Here is a 14,054-nt window from a genome sequence, read left to right as displayed (position 1 = left end):
GACTGTAAACCTAGTTTTGCCACACCCTGCTTATAGAGAACCCTAAAGACTCCACCAAAAATTATTAGAACTGATAAATAATTTGGTGAAGTACCAGGATACAAAATTAACATCCAGCAATTGGCTGCATTTTTATATACCAATAATGAACTATCAGAAAGAGAAATGAGTCCCATTTAAAACTGCACCAAAAAGAGTAAAATACCTAGAAATAAATTTAACCAATGAGGTAAAATTCCTCTACTTAGGAAACTATAACCCACTGAAAAAAGGAATTGAAGATACAGATTAATGGAAGGATATAGTGAGCACATCCTATCAAATGCAATCTGCAGATTTCATGCAATTATCAAAATACCAAAAGAATTTTTCATAGAACTAGAATAATCCTAAAATATATGTGAAACCCTAAAAAACCCACATAGCCAAAGCAATGTTGAGAAAGAGCAAAGTAGGAGCTGTCATGCTAGCTTATATCAAACTATATTACAAGGCTATAGTAATCAAAACAACATGGAACTAGCATTAAAACAGACAAATAGATCAATAGAACAGAACAGAATAGAGACCCCAGAAATAAACTCACACCTATATGGTTAATTAATCTATGACAAAGGATGCAAAAATATACAATGAGATAAAGACAGTCTATTCAATAAATGACACTGGGAAAACTAAATAGATACAGACAAAAGAATAAAAATGAGTCACTTTCTTATACTATGTAACAAAAATAAATTCAAAATGGATTACAGATATTTTTATTTTTTACTATTTTATTGAGTTTATTGGGGTGACATTGGTTAATAAAATTATAGATTTCAGGGGTACAATTCTACAGTACATCACCTATACATTGTATTGTATGTTAATCACCCCAAATTAATTCTCCTTTCATTAACATTTACCCCCTTTACCTTTTCCTACCTCCAGCCATCTGTACATTGTATTGTGCATTCATTGCTCCACATCAAGTCTCCTTCTATCACCATTTACCTCCCACCCCTTTATCTTCTCTTACCTCCCTCTGTCTATGAGGTGTTTTTTTCTTAATCCCTTCATCTTTTTCATTCAGCCTGCCTACCCTCTCTCCTCTGAAAGCTGTCAGTCTGGATTAAAGACTTAAATATAATACTCAAAACCATAAAACTCATAGAGTAAAACTTAGGTAGTAGACTCAGTGACATCTCTACTAGCAATATTTTTGGGGATATGTTTCCTTGGGCAAGGGAAAAAAATAAAAAATAAACAAATGAGACTACATTAAACTAAAAAGCTTCAGCACAGCAAATGAAACCATCAACAAAACAATAAGACAGCTTGGTAAATGGAAGAAGATACTTGCCAATGATATATCCCATAATGGGTTAATATCCAATATATATAAGAAACTCATAAATTAACACCTCATCAAACCCCAAACAATTTGATTAAGAAAATGGGCAGAGCACATGAATGAATATTTCTCCAAAGAGTACATACAAATGGTCAACAAGCATATAAAAAGATCCTCAACATCACTAATCATCAGCAAAATGTAAATTAAAATCACAATGACACATTACTTCATACCTGTCAGAATGGCTATCATCTAAAATTAATAAACAACAATTCTTGATGAGGATGTGGAGAAAAGGGAACCCTTATGCACTGTTGGTGGGACTGTACGTCATTAGAACTACTTTGCAAAACAATATGGATGCTCTTAAAAAACTTAAAAATTGGACTACCATATTACTCAGCAATTTTGCTTCAGGGTATTTATCCAAAGAAATCCTAAACACTAATTTAAAAAGACAAATGAACCCCTACATTTATTGCAGCATCATTTACAATAGCCATGATACAGAAACAACCTAGTTGTCCATTGATAGACAAATGGATAAAAAAGAGGTGGTACATACATTCAATGGAATATTATTCAGTCACAAAAAAGAATCTTGCCATTTTTGACAACATAGGTGGTATTATGCTAAATGAAATAAGTCAGTCAGAGAAAGACAAATGTCAAATAGTTCCATTTATATGTGAAATAAAAAAATAAATGAGCAAACAAAACAGAAACAACTTGTAGACATAGAGATCAAATCAATGACTGGCAGATGGAAGCGGGTTTGGGTAAAAAAGGTGAAGGAATTTAGAAGTACAAATTTCCAGTTAGAAAAGAATCACAGGGATGTAAAGTAAGCATAGGGAAGACAGTCAGTAATATTGTAATAATTATGTGTGGTGTCAGATGAGTACTACCCTTACTGGGGTGATCACTTGGAAAGTTACATAAATGTCTAATCACTATGCTATACAGCTGAAACTAATGAAGTACAGAATGCCAACTGTAAATAAAAATTATTTAAACTAATAAAATATTGTATGCCAACTATAAATGAGAAATAAAAATTATTTAAGAATAATTTTATGATTTAATTGATATAACCTACTCTGATCCTCAGAATCTATGAAAATATAGCAAGACACTGAAAGCCACAATTTGCTGTATTTAACAAAGAAAGTAAGTAACACAAAGTAAAGGCAAACACTGTCACACCCAGGCCTATTTTAGTCCATATGACACTTATGTGTGAATTATGAAAATAAGCTTTTTCTTCTGGGTAGATAAAACCCTTGTGGCCAGGGTGTACACACTGGTGATCCAAGTGCAGTCCGCCAACCTGACTTACCTGGATGCTATGACAATTAATTAAAATGTTTGGATATGTTATAGCAGATATCTGGCTCATAAGATTCAAAACACTTAATTCAGCTTTCCCACTGATTAGGGAGACCTTGGTACCAGGAATACGTCTACTGGTTTGTATTCCCCTGCTACCTAGTATAATCACTGACACATAAGAAAAACCGATAAAAATGTGTTAAATGAGTGATCCCATTCCTGTATAGAGACTTCATCCTTTAGCTTTCAAAAGTTCCTTTTCCAGACTTCTGGCAAAGATGGAGGCATAGGTAGATACACTTTGCCTCCTTGCACAACCAAAAGAAGGACAACAACAAATTAAAAAACATAAAATAACCAGAACTGCCAGAAAATCGAACTGCATGGAAGTCTAACAATCAAGGAGTTAAAGAAGAAACATTCATCTAGACCAGTAGGAGGGGCAGAGATGGGCAGCCAGGGTAGAGAGGACTTGCCACAAGGTGGTAGCTGGTAGAGTGGGTGGTCCCACATTTGCATGCAGATAAACTGGGAGGAACAACTGGGGAACAAGAAAGACCACACAACCCAGGGTTCCAGTGCAGGGAAATAAAGCCTTAAAACCTCTAACTGAAAAAACCTATGGGGGTTGTGGCAGTAGGAGAAATCCCCAGCCTCACAGGAGAGTTCACTGGAGAGACCCACAGGGTCCTAGAATGTACACAAACCCACCCAGCTGGGAATCAGCACCAGAAGGGCCCAATTTACTTGTGGGTAGCAGGGGAAGTGACTGAAAACTGACTGAGAGCCTAGCGAGTAACAGTGTTCCCTCTCAGATCCCTCTCCCACATACAGCTCCACAAGGCAGCCAAGTGGTGGGGCAACCTAAGTCTCTGCCCCTCACTACATACCGGGAGGGCCAAGACAAAGAAGTATGACCCAAGTGAAAGAACAGATCAGAGCTCCAGAAAAAATTAAACTAAGTGATGAAGAGATAGCCAACTTATCAGACCCAGAGTTCAAAACACTGGTAATCAGGATGCTCACAGAAATGGTTGAGTATGGTCACAAAATACAGGAAAGAGTTAAGGGTATGAAAAGCAAAACCAAGGAAAATGTACAGGGAACCAACAGTGATGGGAAGGAAACTGGGACTCAAATCAATGTTGGAACAGGAGGAAGAAGTTAACATTCAACCAGAACAGAATGAGGAAAGAATTCAAAAAATGGGAAGAGGCTTAGGATCCTCTGGGGCAACTTTAAATGTTCCCACATCTGAATCATAGGAGCTCCAGAAGGAGAGGATGAGCAAGAAATTGAAAACTTATTTGAAAACATAATGAAGGACACATTCCCCAATCTGGCAAAGGAAATAGACTTCCAGGAAGTCTAGGAAGCTCAGAAAGTTCCAAAGAAGTTGGACCCAAGGAAGCACAGATCATAATTGGACCCAAGGTACATCATAATTATATTAGCCAAGACTAAAGATAAGGAGAGAATCTTAAAAGCAGCAAGAGAAAAGGAGACAGTTACCTACAAAGGAGTTCCCATAAGTCTATTAGCTAATTTCTCAAAAGAAACTTTGCAGGTAAGAAGGGGCTGGAATGAAGTATTCAAAGTCATGAAAGGCAAGGACCTACACCCAAGATTACTCTTTTCAGCAAAGCTATCATTTATAATAGAAGGGCAGATAAAGTGCTTCCCAGATAAGTTCAAGTTCAAGGAGTTCATCATCACCAAGACTTTATTTTTTAAAAGATTTTACTTATTTGTTTTTAGAGACGGGGGAAGGGAGGAAGAAAGAAAGGGAGAGAAACATCAATGTGTGGTTGCCTCTTGCACACTCCCAGCTGGGGACCTGGCATGTGCAACCCAGACATGTGCCCTGACTGGGAATCGAACTAGAGACCCTCTGGTTCACAAGCTCGCACTTATTCCGCTGAGCCACACTGGCTAGGGTACCAAACCCTTATTATATGAGATGTTAAAGGGACTTATGTAAGAAAAAGATGATAAAAAATATCAACAGTAAAATGACAACAAACTCACAAATATCAACAACTGAATCTAAAAAAACACAGAGAAAACAACTAGAACAGGAACAGAATCAAAGAAATGGAGATCACATGAAAGATTATCAGCAAGGGTGGGAAGGGGAAAATGGGGGATAAGGTACAGGGCATAAGAAGCATAAATGATAGGTACAAAGTAGACAGAGGAGGTTATGAATAGTATGGGAAATGTAGAAGCCAAAGAACTTATGTGTACAACCCATGGACATGAACTAAGGTGGGGGAATGCTGGTGGGAACAAGGGTGCAGGATGGAGGGGAATAAAGCAGAGAAAAAATGGAACTGTAATAGCATGATCAATTAAATATATTTTTTAAAAAGTTCCTTTTCCAAAGGAGCTATGAGAATGAAGGCAGAAAGGCAGTCTTGTTTCACCTTTAGTACCATTACTAAGCATTTCTATAATTTAAGTAGCATCTTGGAAAAACTGTCTGAAGTTAATGGCAGGATTGATTGGATATTTATGGTCTGAAAATATCTCTCAGTTTCTATGGGGGAGGAGGACTGGGGAGACCTGCTTGATAAGCAGTTGAAAATTCTATTTCCACTCCCTATGTACTATAATTATGACTGCTATCAGTGAGTGTCAAACATGTGAAATATTCGTCTCAAGACAGCAGACCCCACAATTCTCTCATACGTCAATGATAGTGACATGACAGATCAGAAACTGTCAGTTGCTTTCAGTCTTTTAAAATACATATGACAGTCACATGCACACAAAATGATTTCAATAAGACTACTGTTAGTTAAGTCAGCATGTAGAAATTAATCATTTCACTATTATTTCAGTGTTAACAAGACACTTTAGTGGAATCATTTGACAAAGAATATTAACATTAAATTGAGAGGGAAGGGATAGATGTCAAAAGCTAATCAGAAGTGGACAAATTCTGCAGAGGATTCCAGACAAAGTCTTAGACACTTTGCTTTTGGAAATCCCTCCCTATGTTAAGTTACTTTACCTGGTCCTTCAGATAGCTCTCAAAACCCAGCCAGAATATTATCTACTTTAATGTTCCTGTTCTAGAGAAGATACTTTTAGATCCTAATTAAAAATCACCAGGTTATAGAAATTGTACTTAGCATATTATACACAAATACCATTATTGTTCTCATTTTCAGCTAAAGAAAATATGTACAGAGACATAAAGTACTTTGTTCAAGGTTAATTTATTAAGGCAACAGTGGTTGCTTTTTTACAGATTGAAAATTTTACCCTCAAAGCTGTTTCAGAACTTTTCCTGCTATGACATGTTCCTTCTTCAGAGAAGAGCAAACTCAAGTTTTTCAAATCAAATAAACAGTGATCCAGTAGGCAGTGTAGTTTAATTTTGAAAAGAGCCACATATTCCCTTGAAATATAATATTTCTCAGTTCTAGAATTTCCATCTTACTTTTTAAAAATCATTTGCGTTTTTCTGCTAAGATTTCCCAACTTTTCATTCAGTATGAGAATATGTTCCTTTGCCTTGTTGAGCATAGTTACAATAGCTGTTTTAATGTCACTGTCTGCTAACTACACTATTTAGATAATTTGGGGCTGTTTTCTGTTTATTGTATTACTTTGAGTATTGGTCACACATTCCTGTTTCTTTGTATGTTGAGTAATTTTGAATTATACCCTAAACATCGAAAATGTTATGTGTTGAAGTATCTGGATTTTGTTATATTTCTCACAACAGTAACAACTTTTTGTTTTAGAAGGTGATTAATTTGATTAGACTCAAAGTTTAAACTTCATTTCTTGGATAACAGCAAAAAACTCATTTCAGTTCTTTTATCCTGATCTGGGTTGTTTAATGTCTGGCCCTTACATGTGTGGTTCAGGGGTTGACCAGGGATTTGGGCAGAGAATTTGGAGATTTCTCTCCTTGTCTCTCTTCTTTCCATGACCCTCCTCCATCCATTCTTTACTCTTTCCAGATATTGTGGACATCCCAAACTTCCCAGAGTTCTTTAGGCCAAAAACATAATAGGTTTTCAGAGTTTTAGGTACCTTCCATGGCTCTGATTGGGAACTATCCTTAGTGAGCAAGTGAGTGAGTGACAGAGAACTTATTCAGTACCTTAGTTCCAGTCTTCCAAGTGTTGACATCTTGCCAGAATCTTCCTGTTTTTTCACTCTTAGTGTCTTCAGAAAGTTTTCTTTTCTTCTCTCTCTTTTTTTTTGTACTGTGCCCAGAGTTTATAGTTGTTACCTGTGAGAGGGTTGGTCTCATACATGTTTACTTGGCCATACCAGAAAAATTGTCTTTTGAAAATATGAACAAGAAAAAAAAAGCACATATACATTCACTGCATATGCAATTTAGCAGACAATTTTTGGGGATTAATGACTGTCTGAAACCTGTACTTATGGTAGATCTCAGGTCAAGAATCCCTGACCTCTTGTGCCTGGTGCTGAAATTACAAAATTGACCAAGATGTAGTCCCTGCCCTCATAAAGCCATTGTTCCAGAGCAGAGATCAGCAAAGTTTTTCTTATAGGGCAAGACAGTAAAAATGTTAGGCTGTGTGTCAGCGATATGATTTCTGTCACAATGCTCAACTGCCATTATAATGCAAAAGCAGCCATAGACAATACATAGATAAATGGGCATGGTGATATTCCAGTAGAATTTTCCAATAGGAAAATAGGCCACAAGCTCATGGGTATAGTTTACTGACCTCTGCTCTAGATGAGAGAGTGAACAGAGAAAAAAATAATATTAATAATTACTTCAGTGTTAAAGAAAACCCAAAATAATAAATCAAGAGAAACTGTGATGTTACCAAGGGAGGATGCTGACACTGTATTTACTTAAAAAGACAAAAAATTAGCAAAAATCTTATAAAATCCTTTTTTACTTCTTATAAACAAGATCCAAACATTAAACAATAAAAGAAACAACACTAACCCTGGCTCATGCATAGGAGTTACTTCATCAGTTATGCAAAATTCAAACTCCAAATCTAGTTGTAAATTAGCTGTGACATCTAGCTTCATAATTATTAGAATTATTAGATCCTGAGTTATTTGATATACATTTACATCATCCAACTATGGATTTTTTACTAGGGCTACTTTGGAGCTGTAGAGTCAGCATGGGATGTCATTAAATAACTGTTAGGAAATTCAAACAGTAAGAAAATGGTCAGGAATCATAGAAGCAAAATTCAAAATGACATACTTTAAATTTGCAAGAAGTTCCTTAAAAACTCATTGGTAGCATTCAAGAGAATATCTTGGTGATCGCTTCTTCCCCAGCAGCACATAAGGTTGTGTAAAGCTGAGTTTTTAAAGAAACCAATCAAAAAGGTTTGGTTTCATTTTTTTGATTGGTGACTAGAAAAGTAAGAATATCCGCAAAGATGTAAGAAGCACTAAGAAACAAGTCACATACTTTTGAATAAAACAACTGTAATTTTCATAAAATTTGGGGAAAACATAAGCTTGTTATGACTTTAAATCCAAATATTCTTGAAGTTCAAGCTGTTTCATTAATAAACTACTAGGTATTTTGTAATATTATATCACAGTTACTGAAGACTCATGTTAATACTCTCCTGACTTAGTTCCATAAATTGTTTATATATACTTTAATTAGTTGTTCAAACTGTGGTCCATAAATTCCCTGGACCAGATAATTATCTGGGATACTTGTTCAAAACGCTGGTGCCTATTTATTTATCCTGACTTTCTGAATGGAAATCTCAAGTTTGGGGTACAGTGCTTGGTGTTGTAACTAATTGGAATCTAAAGGAAATCAGTGCAAGTTTATTTCCCCTCTTATTGTATTTTCTTTTAGTATAGTTACATTGGGTTCAATTTTTGAAGGTATTTAACAGCAAGTAGAATAAAGAAGAGTAAAATAAATATTACTAAAAATCAAGAAGGTTAAGGAAATTAAAGCTTTTTATTTGTCAGACTAAAGTAGGTAATACATTTTTCAAAATCTGTTTTTGCTTTGTCTGAATATAAAATAGGTTTCTTGTATAGCATGCTTGTTTTAATCTCAAATACAGCCAAATTAAATCTCCAAGCAAGGTAGAAATGTATAGTGCAATCTGCAGGAAGATGACAATTTTAAAAATTTAAATATCTCACATGAGGGTATTCTTCAATAACACTGTAGTGATATCATTGCTTATTGCAATGTCCATATAAATATGCTGTAGTGAATACTACTCCAGGTCTTAAAGCTCTTGTTTGACTCTGCCTTGGCAAAATAAAATAGATTTTTCCATGTTTGACAAAAATGTATTTAGATTCTGATGATACATGTCTGAGTATGACTGTCAGGGAATCAAAACAGGGTATAGAAAGTGAATTTATGGTGGTATCTAGAAAGACAAATAAAAATGAGGAGAATGAGCAATTTTATGGATAATTTAGACAAGTGAAAAAAAATATAGACTTCTAAATTGTTTATTCAGGCTTTCTGTGTTAATCCAATCTATCATGATCACTACTCAATTTTACTTTTTCTGTGTAGCTGCAGGCTATGGTGTTTTCCCCTAGTGTGATTCTAGTAGATTCACAGTTAGTGGTCTGAATGAGATTTAGGAATCTTCTCATTTGTATGCATTGATAATTATAGTAGTAGTAGTAAACATTTACTGAATATTTATGTGCCAATCACAGCTCTAATTATTTTACTGCTTATTCATCCTTTATAACAGCTCTATGAAGTAGATATTAACATTTACACTTTATAGATGAAGGAATCAATACCCAGACAGCTTAAATAACTTGAACAGCCTATAAGTGGCACACCAAGGACTCAAAATTTTGTGTTTAATTCTAAAGCTTTATTTTTTATCAATTTATCAATTATACTATGAGGAGGGCTTTGAAAAAAACTGATTCGAAGGAGCTTTGGTGTTGCTTTTGATTTCCATTGTATAGCCTGGGTAACAGCAGTTAAAATATAAGAAAAAAGGTTGGAATGAGACACATAGCACTGGGTGTTGGATCTGGCTTCTGGAGTGGCCTCAAGGAGTCAGTTATGGCAGCCTGTAAGTGTATGAAGGCTGAAGCTTGCTAAATGAAAAATGTCTGGTGGGAATCAACAGAATTCTGGTCAAGAGAGCAGAGTAGGAAAATGCTATATGCTCACCTCCTCCCATGATCACATCAAATTTACAACTAAATTCTAGAACAGTCATGATAGAGAACCGCATAAAGATTAGCTGAACAGAATTCCTATAACTGAGCCTATAAAGAAGCCAGGCGGAGACTGGTAAGAGGGGTGGAGATGTGGAATGGGCAGATCCCACACCCATGATGTGGTGATTAAGAATCAGGAGGGATATCTCAGCTGCAGAGGTCCATCTCCCCCCACCCAAGAGGCAAAGGCTCCCAACCCTGTGGTACTCTTGCTAGGAAGAGGAGACCCATAATAACTGGCTGTAAAACCAGGAAAGGGCTAAAGGGTAAGGGGTTGGGGCAGTTTTCTCCATGGATAAAAGTTCCTGCAGGTACCATTTTTTCTTTGTTGAGCCTTACCCCTACCCATTTGGAAGGAACAGGTGGGCACCAAACATGTGCTCCATTAACTTGGCTAACACCATTCACTCTGCCTGCTTATTCCCTAAGACCCTGTTCTATGCAATTTACACTCCAAACCTGAGCTGCTTCTAGTGGTTTTCCACATAAATATCCTACCTTGGGCCATTTCCTAAAATCTCTCATAGGTTTACAAATCCCAAACAAGCAGTGGCTTCTGTTGATGTGCCCTATAGCTCTTGCTAAATTGGCCCAAGCAAGCCTGCCTTAAGCAGTGACCAGTCTCACACAAGTGGTGGCTGTCCTCAGGTCACATCATGGTACCATCAAAGAGGACCCAGCTCAGCACTCATGTCAATCAGCCTTGGTTCACAGTGCAGCCTCTCCCAAGCCTGTCCAAGACCAGCATAGTAGCAACCAACCATAGATCACTTTCCAGCTCCCACCAGGTGGTCCCAAGATAGACACAAGCAGTGGTAGACCTTGGCCTATACCTGAGCCCCTCCTAAGAGGCTCTAGAACTAACACACTTGTTGGATGGCTTCAGACCACACTAGAGCACTATCCAACCAGCTCCACAGATGACACACACACAAAGGGCAGACTTGGTTGAAACCAGAGCCCTATTAAAGTAAGTCTTGCTCTGTGGTATCAACACCCACACCAAAGCTTGTCTACTGTAGTCACAGCCAGCCCTCACAGTCACTCTAAGCATCAATCCCACTCACTGAAATGCCAACAGCAATCAAGGTTCAACTAACAGGAGGGCACACACAACCACACAAGGGACAATGGTGGAGCACCTGGTCCAGGCGAATAGGGAGACTATGCCACTGGGCCACATAGGACACCTACCACATAAGGTCATTCTGCCAAGACTGGGAGATGCAGTAGCTCTACCTAACACATAAAAACAAATACAGGGAGTCAGCCAAAATGAGGAGATAGAAAAATATGTCCCGAATGAAATAACAGAAGAAAACTCCACAAAAAAATGGAGACAAGAAAAGAGACAAGAGATCTATCAGATGCTGAGTTCAAGACATTAATTATAAGGATGCTCAATGAACTTAGGGGAGGAATAGATGAACTCAGTGAAAACTTCAGTGGAGTGATAGGAAACAAAAAATGGAGATAGAAAACAAAAAATCCCAGGTAGAAATGAAGAATAGAATAGAGGAAATTAACATAAGATTAGATGAAGTAGAGGATCAATCTGCAATCTGGAAGAAAAGGTAGCAGAATACATCCAATTAGAACACCTAAAAGGAAAAAGAATTAAAAACGATGATGATAATTTAAGGGACAACATCAAGTATATCTACATTTACATCATAGGAATTCTAGAAGGAAAAGAGAGAGAACAGGGATTAAAAACCCATTTGAATCAATAATGACTGAAAGCTTCCCTAACTTGGCATAAGAAATAATATTCAAGTCCAGGAATCACAGAGAGTCCCAAGAAGACAAGCCCAAATTGGCCTATACTGACACATCATAATTAAAATGTTAATGTTTAAATAGAATGACAGAATCTTGAAATAACATGAAAACAGCTGTTAGTCTGATACAACAGAGCTCCCACAAGACTGTCAGCTGATTTCTCGGCAGAAACTTGGCAGGTCAGAAGGGACTAACTAGTACAAAATACTAAAAGTGATAAAAAGTAAGAACCTGCAACCAAAATTACTCTACCCTTCAAGGCTATCATTTAGAATTGAAAGCAAGAATACAGAGTTTGCAAAGGAAAGGAAAGCTAATGGAGTTCTATACCATGAAACAAGTACACAAGAAGTATAAAAGGACTTCTTTAATAGAAAAAAAATAAAAATATAAATTTGAAAATCTAGGAAAAAATGCTTACTAAAAAGGCAAACAGTCAAAGTAGTGGATTTGTCAAAAATAAAGCTACTACAAAGGATAAAAGGCAACAGTAGGAAGATTGTGTGTAATTACAATAATATATTAAGGGTTACACGCAAACAAAGATTCACAAAAGTAAAAAATGACAAGAAAACATGGAGGCAGAGAATAAAAATTACAGTGATTTAAGAATGTGTTTGAACTTAAGCAAAAATCGGCTTATTAAGGATGACTATAAACATAGCTTGGTATATATAAAACACATGGTGACCACAAACAAAACATCTACCAGAGATGTATGATAAGTAAAGAGAAAGGAATTGAAATATAACACTGTAGAAAGTCATCAACACACAAGAAAAAGAGAGCAAAAGAATAAGAAAGAGCTACAAAAACAATCAGAACACAATAAAATGACAATAACGACATACCAGTTAATGATCACTTTAAATATAAATGAATTAAATGCTCTAGTGAAAAGATATAGCAGGGTTGAATGGATTAAAGACCAAGACCTGTACATATATGTTCTACAAGAGACACTCTTCAGATTGAAAGACACACAGACTGAAAGTAAAGGAATGGAAAAGTCATTTCATGGAAATGGGAAATTTTTTATGAAGCTGCAGTAGCAATATGTGTAATAAAAATAGACTTTAAAACAAAAGATGTAGTAAGAGACAAAAAGGAAATTTTATAATGTTAAAAGGGGCAATTCAACAAGAGGATATAATTCGCATAGACATTTACTCACCCAACGTAGCTACTTATATAAAGCACACATTGATTGACATCAAGGGAGAGACTGACAGTAATACAGTAATAGTAGGAAACTTTAATACTTCTCTGGCATCAATGGATAGATAATTATATAGAAAATCAACAAGGAAACAGTGGCTTTAACAGACATATTAGCCCAGATAGATTTAATGGATATTTTTAGAACACTTCACTCCAAAGATGCAGAATGTACATTCTTTTCAAGTGCACATGGTCATTTTAAGGATAGACCAGATGTTAGGCCACAAAACAAGTCTCAATAAATTTAAGAAAACTAAAATCATATCATGCATCTTTTTCAGCCACAATGATATAAAACTAGACATCAATTATAAGGACAACCCCCCCCTGAAAAACACAAATACATGGAGGCTAAATAACATACTACTAAACAATAAATGTGGTAGCAATGAGATCAAGGAAGAAATAAAAAGACACCTTGAGAAAAATAAACATAAAAACACAACATCTCAAGTCTATGGGACACAGACTAAGCGGTACTGAAAATTTATAGCAATACAGGCCTACCTCCAGGAGCAAGAATGATCTCAAATAAACAATGTACGTTTACACCTAAAGTAACTAGAACAAGAACAAAGTACCAAGGGAGGAAAATGAAGTAAATAATAAACATAAGAGTGGAAGTAAATGAAATAGAGTCTACCTTCCAGCCAAGATGGAGGTGTAGGTAGATAAGCTTTGCTTAGTCACACAACCAAAAGAAGGACAACAACCAATTTAAAAATAAAAAACAACCATAACTGCCAGAAAATTGAACTGTACAGAAATCTGACAACCAAGGAATTAAAGAAGAAACATTCATCCAGACTGGTAGGAGGGGTATATACAAGCATCTGGGGTGGAGAGGATGTGTGGCAAGGCAGCAGCTGGTAGACTGGGTGGGTGAAGCAGTGGCTAGTGGACCAGTTGATTCCACATTCACGTGCAGACAAACTGTGACGAACAACTGGGGAGCGAGACAGACCATGAAACCTAATGTTCCAGTATAGGGAAATAAAGCCTCAAAACCTCTGGCTATAAAAACCTATGGGTATTACGGTGGCAGGAGAAACTCCCAGTCTCACAGAAGTGTCTGTTAGAGGAACCCATAGGATACTAGAACATACACAAATTTACCCACCCAAGAATCAGCACCAGAAGGGCCCAATCTGCTTGTGGGTAGCAGGGGAAATGACTG

This window comes from Phyllostomus discolor, chromosome 7 (assembly GCF_004126475.2).
Source record: "Phyllostomus discolor isolate MPI-MPIP mPhyDis1 chromosome 7, mPhyDis1.pri.v3, whole genome shotgun sequence".
NCBI classification, from domain to species: domain Eukaryota; kingdom Metazoa; phylum Chordata; class Mammalia; order Chiroptera; family Phyllostomidae; genus Phyllostomus; species Phyllostomus discolor.
Note: the sequence above shows the minus strand (reverse complement) of the source record.